Source organism: Crinia signifera, chromosome 5 (assembly GCF_055691185.1).
Source record: "Crinia signifera chromosome 5, ASM5569118v1, whole genome shotgun sequence".
Lineage (NCBI taxonomy): Eukaryota > Metazoa > Chordata > Amphibia > Anura > Myobatrachidae > Crinia > Crinia signifera.
The window spans coordinates 311,055,562-311,065,935 of NC_139221.1; the positions used below are offsets into that span (position 1 = coordinate 311,055,562).

At 46.7% G+C, this 10,374-nt stretch overlaps 1 long non-coding RNA gene across 1 annotated transcript; it reads right to left on the minus strand.

Moving 5' to 3' along the window:
• Window positions 1–1,717: 1,717 nt before the first annotated feature.
• On the minus strand, window positions 1,718–9,411 carry LOC146079758 (uncharacterized). The gene is made up of 3 exons (XR_014474732.1): window positions 9,263–9,411; window positions 5,593–5,641; window positions 1,718–1,938 (listed from the first exon to the last, which is right to left on the minus strand). It is a non-coding gene; the product is annotated as an uncharacterized LOC146079758 (long non-coding RNA).
• Window positions 9,412–10,374: the final 963 nt, after the last annotated feature.

The window sequence follows — 10,374 nt, forward strand, 5'->3', positions numbered from 1 at the left end:
CGCTCCAAGATCCCAATATGGAGCAAACTCCCACTCACGGTCACGGGAAGGGTTAACCTAATTAAAATGGTCTGCCAACCTAAATTACTATACGTCCTCCAACAGTCCGCAGTCTACATCCCTCAAAAATATTTTACTCAAATTAACGGCCTCTTATCTTCTATTATATGGGCTAATAAACGACCAAGGATCAACATACAAACTCTAACCAGATCCAAAGATAACGGAGGTCTGGCGCTCCCTAATTTCCAACATTACTATTACGCAGCACAATTACTGTACATTTGGGAGTGGCTGAATGAGACGGATGAAGCCTCCTTACACATGCAAATGGTAATGTCCGCCTCCCCCGATTTAACCCCCCTACAGGTACTTCTAAGCAAAAATGCAAAGGCGGTTAAAATCCCTATAATTAAACAGGCAGTAATTGTATGGCAGCGGGTACACAAGCTAATGGGGGGCAGGGGGTGGGACCCTGACACTCCAATATTCAACCCCGGGGGTCTACCGGAACTCTCCTCTTTGCTAGTAGGGGAGACATGGAATAGCTGGGGTGTTGGTACGCTGGGGCACTTGTATGCAAACAACACTTTGAAATCCTTCCAAGAGTTACAACTGGAATTCCCTATCCCCAACTCACAATTTTACAGATATTTACAGATGCGACATGCTCTCAATGCTCAATTTAGAACATCCCCTCTGACTCTCTTTGACTCCCCGGTTAAAAAACTAGTAAGCGACAGACCACAGGGGCATTTAGTCTCCATCGCTTACTCGTCTATGCAACAAATCCACCACTCTGACCCGCTAACCCCCTTAAACTAAAATGGGAAGCTGATTTAGGACCCCTCTCAGATGACATATGGTCCTACGCACTTGAGGCTCCAAGGCGGTCTACTACTGCTATTAGATATCAGCAGATACAAATGTTTATATTACACAGAGTATATATGACGCCGGTGCTGTTGTGTCATATCGGGGGTGTTCCCTCCTCAGCCTGCCCAAAGTGTGGCTCCCTGGACGGTTCTTTCATACACATGGTATGGACATGCCCTAAGATCACGCAATATTGGAACGATGTCATTGGCGTTATAGAACTCACAGGCATACCTAAAATGGCTCTGTCACCAGTGTCCTGCCTGCTAGCTGCTATAGATGAAGAGATGTTACCAGACCCAGACAGACGGTATGTAGTTAACTTATGCACTCTGGCCAAGGTATGCATAGCCAGATTGTGGCTGGCTGGGGAGGCCCCGAGGCTGGGCACCTGGGTGTCCTTAGTGAACGAGGTGATAAGCCACGAAAAGTTTGTATATTTGGCCAGGAAGTCAGAGAAAAAATACTACGCTATATGGTCTAGATGGTTGGATTCCACATACTCAGGGAAAGAAACGTCTGTCGACTAGATGCTACGGCCCTGCCCTTGTGTCTGTAGGGACTGCCTCAGCTCAAACTACCGACTGTAACATGGGTGATATGATATGTAGGGATAGGAACATATTGTTGGACCCATGAGACATGACCTATATGTCGATATGCCTCCCGCCCCTCACACATCTTATTTGAGACCCATGATACCTACACTTTGGAAATTACACTTATAATACTAGCCAAGATGCTGAACCAGGGACACGCGGTCACTTGTGTTACTTGTTTAAATAATAAACTTTACTTCGTTTTACTTTATTTTATTTTATTTTATAATTGAATGGTCCAATGTTACACTGTCATAATGTCATGCCATATGATTTCTAATAAATGATAGATGGGTGCCTCAATAATCTTCGGATAATCCTCTAGGCTACATAAAAGCACCATATCCTCTGGAATGACGTTATGTATGCTTACTGATCTGTGTCAATTGTTCTTTTTATATGTTTTCTCTCTCCCCTCCTTTCATTGCTGTATTCTTTTTGCTCTGAGATGTTCATGTTTAACCTGCAAAAAATTCAATAAAAAACGTTTGAATAAAAAAAAAAAAAGAAATCTAAGTTTGACCCCCCCCCCCCAAATAACCTGGCTATCCTAAGTTTTACTAAGGTCCTGGAGTCCAAGGTGAATTTGTCTCAGGAAGACAGATGTCAATTTTTTTTTTCCAATTTCACCAAAGACAAATAGTAGATAGCTCTTAAGAATTTGAGATCGTACGATGATGTTAGGATCCTCCCTGATGACAAAGGGGGAGGGATAGTGGTCTGGGACCGTAATTACTACAAAAAGGAAGTATACTCATAGATTAACAATCCGAATACTTATGAACTGCTTCAAAGTAATCCGACTGTTCCATATAAAAAAGAACTTGACTACATCATAACAGAGGTAGTTAACCAATGAATATTTGAAGACATAGACACACAAATATTAGGACCGATAATAACACCTGTTAAGCGAATATATCACAAAATCAGTTTGGGTGACACTGTTGATATTGCCTATGGACAGGTGCGTAACTATAGCACCGCAGCCCCCGCCACCGTGGGGGGGGGGGGGCGCTGTGCATGTGGGGGCGCCGGGGGCTGCGGTGCTATAGTTACCCCCCCAATCCCCCGCAGACTTACGTATCTTGCTGGTCCCGGCGGCTCCGTTCTTCTGATGAGGACCACAACAAAATGGTCGCCCCCATATAGCAAACAGTTCTCTGAAACTGTCTGCTGTACGGGGGTGGCCATTTTGTGGTGGTCCTCAGCAGATGAACGGACGGAGCCGCCGGGACCAGCGCGATAGGTAAGACTGCGGGGGAGGGGGTTAGCATAGGCGACGGGGCGACGGGGGGGTGCTCGACGGGGCGGCAGCGGGGGGTGGGTATGGGCAACCCCCCCTAACGGCGGGGGGGCGCCCAAAACGTAGCTACGCCACTGCCTATGGATTGTAATTGTCTGGTACCTGCTGCCTCTCGTTGTGTGATCTCCACACTGGAGATACCAGTCTGTAGGCATAGAGTTTAATCTGACAAGTGTAACAAATATTTCAAAAATCGTCTTCCACAGTTTATTTAAAGTAACAGTTTTTTTTTAAGGCGCCAAACATTTACCCCGCAAACCCAGTTTGATTTTGCAGTGTAAATGATTGCCGCTTTAAAAAAAACTGGAGATTTCTTACCAAATCTCTCACTTTCTGAACCTCTCATCCTATTAAATCTCACCCAATGGATTAAATCCCCTTCATCAAGATCATGGACATATACAGATGAAGCCATGTTCATCTAACCAGGCCTTAGCACGGCATCTGCCGGGGCCTGCTGGTGAATGTGGCAGCGCACATGCATCTAAGACACTCATGCGCCCCATTCGCAGCAATGGATGCGTGAGCATGTGAGACACTCACGCATTTATGTTTGCCAGCATGCCAGCCACCAGAAATGTATACCTGCCACACATAGGCGAATCTAAGGGGTGGTCCGGGGGTGCACCGGAGCACCCATTAGACCACCAGCCGCTTAAAATTTCAAGAAATCACAGCCGGGCAGAGAGATGTGTGCTGCCAGGCTGTTTAGTCTAAGGAATTGCTCGTTGCCAAGGGGGATGTCTCACGCCGCTGGTCGCTGGACGCACCTAATTGAAAGAAATGACAGCCGGGCCAAAGTTTTCCCTTTGGACCGCCGGCAGCCAATCAGGAGCGGCATTGGTGGTATTGAAAGCAGCTCCTGATTGGCTGCCGGACCCCAGCACGAGAACTAAAAATATTGATGCGCCTTCAGAGACTACAGCCGGGCAGCGCACATCACTCTCTCTGCCCGGCTGTCATTTATTTCAAATAGCTGAGTTAAGTGGTGTGTAACATCTCCCCCCATAGGCAACAAGCAATTCCTTAGACTAAACAGCCGGGCAGTAGTATGACATCCCCCTTGGCAACAAACAATTCCCTCCCCCCCCCCCCCCCTTGGCAATTACCAATTCCCCCCCCCCCCCTTGGCATCGAGGTAACCCTCCCCCCTTGACAACGAGCTAACCCTCCCCACCTTGGCAACGAGCAATTCCATCCCCACCTTGGCAACGAGCAATTCCCTCCCCCCTTGGCAACATGCAATTCCCTCCCCCCTTGGCAATGAGCAATTTCACTCCCTCTTGGCAACAAACATGTATTACCCCCATGGCATCGAGCATGAAGCCCCCTTGGCATAGAGCTAAAACCCCCTAGCAATGAGCACGTAGGTAAGCAGCACTTATGTGTCAAATATGTGATGGCCATAATGTTTTGGTTATATAGTATGTAATGGGCATTATGGTGTGTGGCCTTATGTGTAATTGGCATTACGGCATGTTGATTTATGTGTAATGGGTATTACGGAGTTGGCTAAAATGTGTAATGGGCATTACTGTGTGTGGTCTAAAGTGTAATACCACGCCCCATTTTGTGATGCCATGCCTCTGTCCCATGAGACCACTCCCCCTTTTTGACACGCGGCTTCACCGCGCAAAGGTCCGCCCTACTTATAAATTTGGATTTGAGACCACCCATTACTATAATTCTAGATTCGCCTCTGCTGGCACACTGGAGAACTCAATGAAGATGGCTCATCTGTATCAGGATATATCAATATATTTATCCGAATAGGACAGCACTCTCCTCCATATCAACCACCTGCTGGGGTGCAACAAAACCAGAAAGTTCCAATGCAGGCTCTTCCAAATTTATGCCAATCAATAACGGGGTGCACTCACCAGTCTTCTTGCTTGCAGATAAACTTTAATACATACCACAACAAAGTATAGTTACATGACAGTGGGTTTGCAGTCAACGTTTTGGTCTACACTTAGACTTTTGTCAAGACCCCCTCTCCTGCCTTCTCCACACTGGAGAAGGCAGGAGAGGGGGTCTTGACAAAGGCCCTTGGAAAGCACTGTGGAATATGTGTGCGCTTTATAAGAAACTGTTAATAAATAAATATATATAATATGTAAATACTGTATACTCACATACATGCATACCTCCCAACTTTAGTAATTTTTAAATAGGGACCTGCCATGTGCAAAGGGGGAGAAGCTAAGTAGTGGATGGGAGTGACATTGAGCAGATGGGACATAGCCTAGAGCAGCGACCCCCATTTTCATCTTTTTAGTGCTTCTCTAGAACTTGGGCAGCCACTGGCTCACTCTCTCCCTCTCTGCACAGAAGAGGTGCTGTGCGCTTGCTCACGGCATCTATTCAAAATCCTAATTAAATATTTAACATATAAGAATGTCATTGATTAATAACAGTTCGACTTTTTAATTTTACTTTATTTTATTTGTAAAAAAAACACTGAAATCATAGTAATTTTGTAACCAGAAATGATTGCGTATTTTGCCATTGGCATACGCATGCAGTGCTGCCTGGTACAGGAGAGGTAGTACATGGAACCTAGCTAAGCAGGTAGAGATCAGCATCGGTCAGTGGGTGAAAGAGCCGCACTGCAATGGGGACACGGAAGGTGTGTGTGTGTGTGTGTGTGGGGGGGGGGGGTGCAGCAAAGCGTATGCCACCAATTATCTATCTAGACTATCTGTCACAGTGTCAGAACCGAGGGTGCTAGATTTTCGGTGGTGTGCCTGTACATTATTATTATGCTTGTTAAAAAATGAGACAATAAATCCCACCACTGCCAAGACTTACCCTTGTTTCCACATGTCCCTTGAAAAAAACATGGGTTTATATGTTCTCTCTGTACAAAAAAGACACATATGATCATTACATCAGACAGATACTGTATAGAGGTACTTGTGTATTATCACGGCGCCCACGATTTCCATCGTAGGGCATTGTACAACCAAAAATCGCGTTGCATCGCATGCGATATGATCGCATGCAATGCGATGCGACGTGATTGGACCCGATTTTTAATTGTACAGGCACCCAGATGCCTGATTCCTATGATAAATGCCCCCCCCCCCCCCGACCCGATTTTTGATTGTACACCCACCCTGATGGGTAATGACTGTTAAATGCCCCCCCATTGTTAACGCCAACCCGAAGCGTGGTGGCTTCTGCTTATGTAAAGGCAGCTGATTGTCCCCGCCATTGACATGGTGCCAGCATCTACACAATGTAGCTGACAGGTCATAGGATTGGCTTATGTGCAGTAGTAGCAGCAATGGTACTATGCATGTACATTGGCTACAGCCCATAGAAATCAGCTAGGGCTACCTGAAAAATAGGGAGTTGCGTTCCGATGGTATTTCCTGTCCTGCAGGTGCATGAAAGGTAGGACAACCAATAGGAAGTCACAGAGAAGCCAGCACAGTCATGGACATTAGCAGAGGTTGTGGATTTTACTGGGAAGTAACACTGGAAGGAACCAATTATAGTACCACTAGTAGCCTTTGCTGTATAGGGGGACTGTCCTATATGCTCCAAATAAATACAAGGGTTCTACTGTGTGCTGTAGGGGTGCGTTGCCCTGTGTGCTCACTCTATACAAATACAACTTAAAGGGTTCTTCTGTGTTCTGGAGGGGTGCGATGTCCTGTGTGCTCACTCTTTACAAATTAAGGAGTTCTCCTGGGTGCTGTAGGGCTGCGCTGCCCTGTTCGCTCGCTCTACAAATTAAGGTGTTCTTAAACATAGAAACATAGAATGTGACGGCAGATAAGAACCACTTGGCCCATCTAGTCTGACCCTTATTTAAACATGTTACCTCAACCATATTTGATCCTTATTTCTTTGTAAGGATATCAATATGCCTATCCCAAGCATGTTTACATTGTACTACTGTATTTGCCTCTACCACCTCTGATGGGAGGCTATTCCACTTATCCACTACTCTTTCTGTGAAGTAATTCTTCCTCACATTTCCCCTGAATCTTCCTCCCTCTAGTGTCAGTGCATGTCCTCGTGTTCTGTTGCTCCTCTTCCTGTGAAGAATGTCTCCCACCTGTACCTTGTTAAAGCCCTTGATATAGGTGAAAGTTTCTATCATGTCCCCCCTTTCCCTTCTCTGCTCTAAAGTATACATATTAAGATCTTTTAGTCTTTCCTGGTACGTTTTGTGATGTAGGCCATGCACCATTTTAGTTGCCCTTCTTTGTACAGTCTCTAATGTATTTATATCCTTCTGGAGATATGGCCTCCAGAACTGAACACAATACTCTAGGTGAGGTCGTACCAATGATCTATACAGTGGCATTATTACTTCTTTCTTTCTACTGCTGATACCTCTCCCTAAGCAACCAAGCATCTGACTTGCCTTCTTCATTGCTTTGTTACATTGCCTACCTGCCTTTAAGTCCCCTGAAATAGTGACACCTAGATCCCTCTCTTCCTCAGTAGTTCCCATTATAGTGCCATTTATACTATTTTCAGTCTTTGGATTTTTTGGATTTTTTGAGACCCAAGTGCATGATTTTCCATTTTTTGGCATTAAACTCTAGTTGTCATTCTCTTGACCATTCCTCTAATTGACCTTCTCCATATGCAGTAGTGGTGTGCTGTCCTGTGTGCTCGTACATGTTAAGGGGTTCTCCGATGTGCTGTAAAGGTACACTGCCCTGTGTTTGCTCCAAATAAAGGCATTCCAACTGTGTTAATTGGGTGCTACTGCCGTGTTTGCTCCAAAAAAGGAGATCCACCCGTGTTAATTGAGCGCTGCTGCCTTGTGTGTTTGCTCCAAATATAGAGGTTCCACCTGTGTTAATTGGATGCTACTTACAGTACCTGCTGCAAGACTTAGGGGGAGATTCTCTAAACTAAAAATGCGGTAAAAACCCCATTATCCCCATTATTTGGGATGCTTTAAGCATCCCCCGCTGGGTTATCGCGACGGGGGGCATCGCCAGAAAAATCTGGCGATGCCTCATAGAGGCCTATGGGCTTCTAACGCGACCCACTACTTCCCTGCACCGCCCCGCATCGACACCCCCCCCCCCTTACCTTTGTCCGGGCAGCACAGAACTGTGCAGCCCGGACCTGTGACCTCCTCCTCCCTGCACTACGGGTCTCTTCCGGGTGCAGGGAGGAGGAGAGCCCGGCACAGCAGCAGCGCCGGGTAAGGGAGGGAGGGGGGAGCTGCCGGGTTCTGGTGGGGCCCGCTGTCTCCCACCACAAAGGACAGCTCTTAACGCAAGAGCTTTCCGTTGCCATAATTATCGCATATGTTAGAGCAGGGGTGTCCAAAGTTTTTGCGACGAGGGCCAGATTTGGTGAAGTGTAAATGTGTGGGGGCCGACCATTCAGCCTAACATTCTTTGAATCATTAATCACATCAGAATGGTCCCCCACTGTGCCCCCATTCACTGTATGTCTCCCAGCCTGCCCCTCCGTCACTGTATGTCCCCCATTCACTGTATGTTCCCCACTCTGCACCCATTCACTCTGTCCCCCAGCCTGCCCCCTTCTCTTAATGTCCATGAGTGCCTCCATTCATTGTATGTCCCCAAGCCTGACCTTCCTTCACTGTATGACTCCCATTCACTGTATGACCCCCATTCACTGTATGTCCCCCAGCCTGCCCCCATTCACTGTATGTCCCCCCGCCTGCCCCTGCTCCCCCTTCTCTGAATGGCCATCACTGCCTCCATTCACTGTATGTCCCCCAGCCTGACCCTCCTTTACTGTATGTCCCACACTCTTCCCCCTCCCTTCTCTGTATGTTTCCCAGCCCCTTGTGTGAGCCAGTGGACAGAGAGGCAAAGCAGGCACTGCAAGGACAGGAGATGCTTGGGATCTCACTGCTGCCCTCCTCTGCGCTGCATGTTACGGGAGCAAGCTTCCCCCTTGCTGCCCCCCCTCCCCAAACACTGCTGTCACTGTGATTGTGGAGTAGGGTGATATACGATTTCAGCAGCAGGGGTAGGACACCAAACACATCTGACTGTGGCGGCCGGCACTGTCAGACAGCAAGGTAAAGGCGCGCTCGCCGGGGCCCCACCTTTAGTGTCCTGTGCTTTCCACATCTGATCTGCCCGCTTCCAGCTGGAGGCTGCGGTCCGCTTGAAATAACAGCATGGGCCGCAATTGGCCCCCGGGCCTGACTTTGGACATGCCTGTGTTAGAGCATATGCGATAATTATGTTTGCGGTAGCCGGTGATGAGCGGCGTTAAGGGTGTCACGAATGTTAGAACATCCCACCCTTAGCCAGCTGATAGCATGGCACTTCCCAAGAAACACTAGGCATTGGGTTGACTTAGAAACTGACCTAAGGACTAAGGACTATATTACTGTGGCAGCCCACTGGGTAGATGTATCGCCTTCCGCAGCAACAATTGCAGTGGCACCAGTTTGGAGTGAAATCATGTTTAACTGTAAACTTGATGATTATTACATGTATTGTGAATCTGAGGTTCTTACCTTGACAAGGTCACTAGAAGAAAGCTCGTTGTCACTGTCATGTCCCATTTCTGCGGCAGACACCAGACACACCTCAGCAGACACCAGCATTAGGACAGCGAGAACTACAAGGATTTTCATGACTCCTTTTTTCTGAACAGAACCTCACAAGATGGGCTCACAGTGTCTCTGAGAAGATAAGAATGGACCGTTAGTACGGTTATCACCTACGCACCTTGACAAAGGGGGACCACCCCCGAAACGTTGGTCTTCTGCTTTGAAATACAGCACTTTTTTTTCAAGACCCCAGAGTGCCAGCCTTTCTTTTGCTTCTTACACCATACCTCGGAGGGGCACCAGGACAGCTGATTTATTACGGAGAGTGCCGGGCCGCACCATTCCTATATATATATATATATAGAGAGAGAAATGGAATGGGCACTCACCAAGGTCTAGGTAATCAAAATATCATTTTATTTGTATCAAGTCGACATACCATCCGACGTAACGACACGTTTCGGTCTACATAAAACCATCATCAGGAATAGTGCAGCAAAATACAGATCATCAGCAGAACAACAACCTGACATCCGTCCCTGGGGAAGGACACAACTGTACTGCCTCACCGGGTCAGTACAGTTGTGTCCTTCCCCAGGGACACAAGTAACATCTGCCCCACCTGCAGTGCACATGGTTTTGTCCATCTAAGAAGGATTTTGTCAGAAAGAGTGATCCAAAATAAGGCCCATTGTTTTTAAACTATTTAATCATCTCCATTTTTCACACCAGTTACACGCAATTTTATTTTGTTTTATTTATATTTTGTATGTATACTGTAATTGTGTATTAAAATCCATTGCTATTTTTAAATACCAATCCAGCGCACTGTGTGACATATTTATGTTCCCTCCTCAAAGTGCAGCTTCTTTTCTTTTCTAGTAAAAGGTTTTTACGGGGGATTGCAACCCCCATTTTGTAGCTGCTGCTCTTTTTGGAGAAGGAGCCCAGGGTGGCGCCCGTATAACTGTCCTAGAGACAGTGTACCCTTGCTCTGCAGATAATGACTGTGAAATAATCTGACAATTAGGGCCTTATTCTAGTTCACTCTTTCTGACAAAATCCTTTTTAGATGG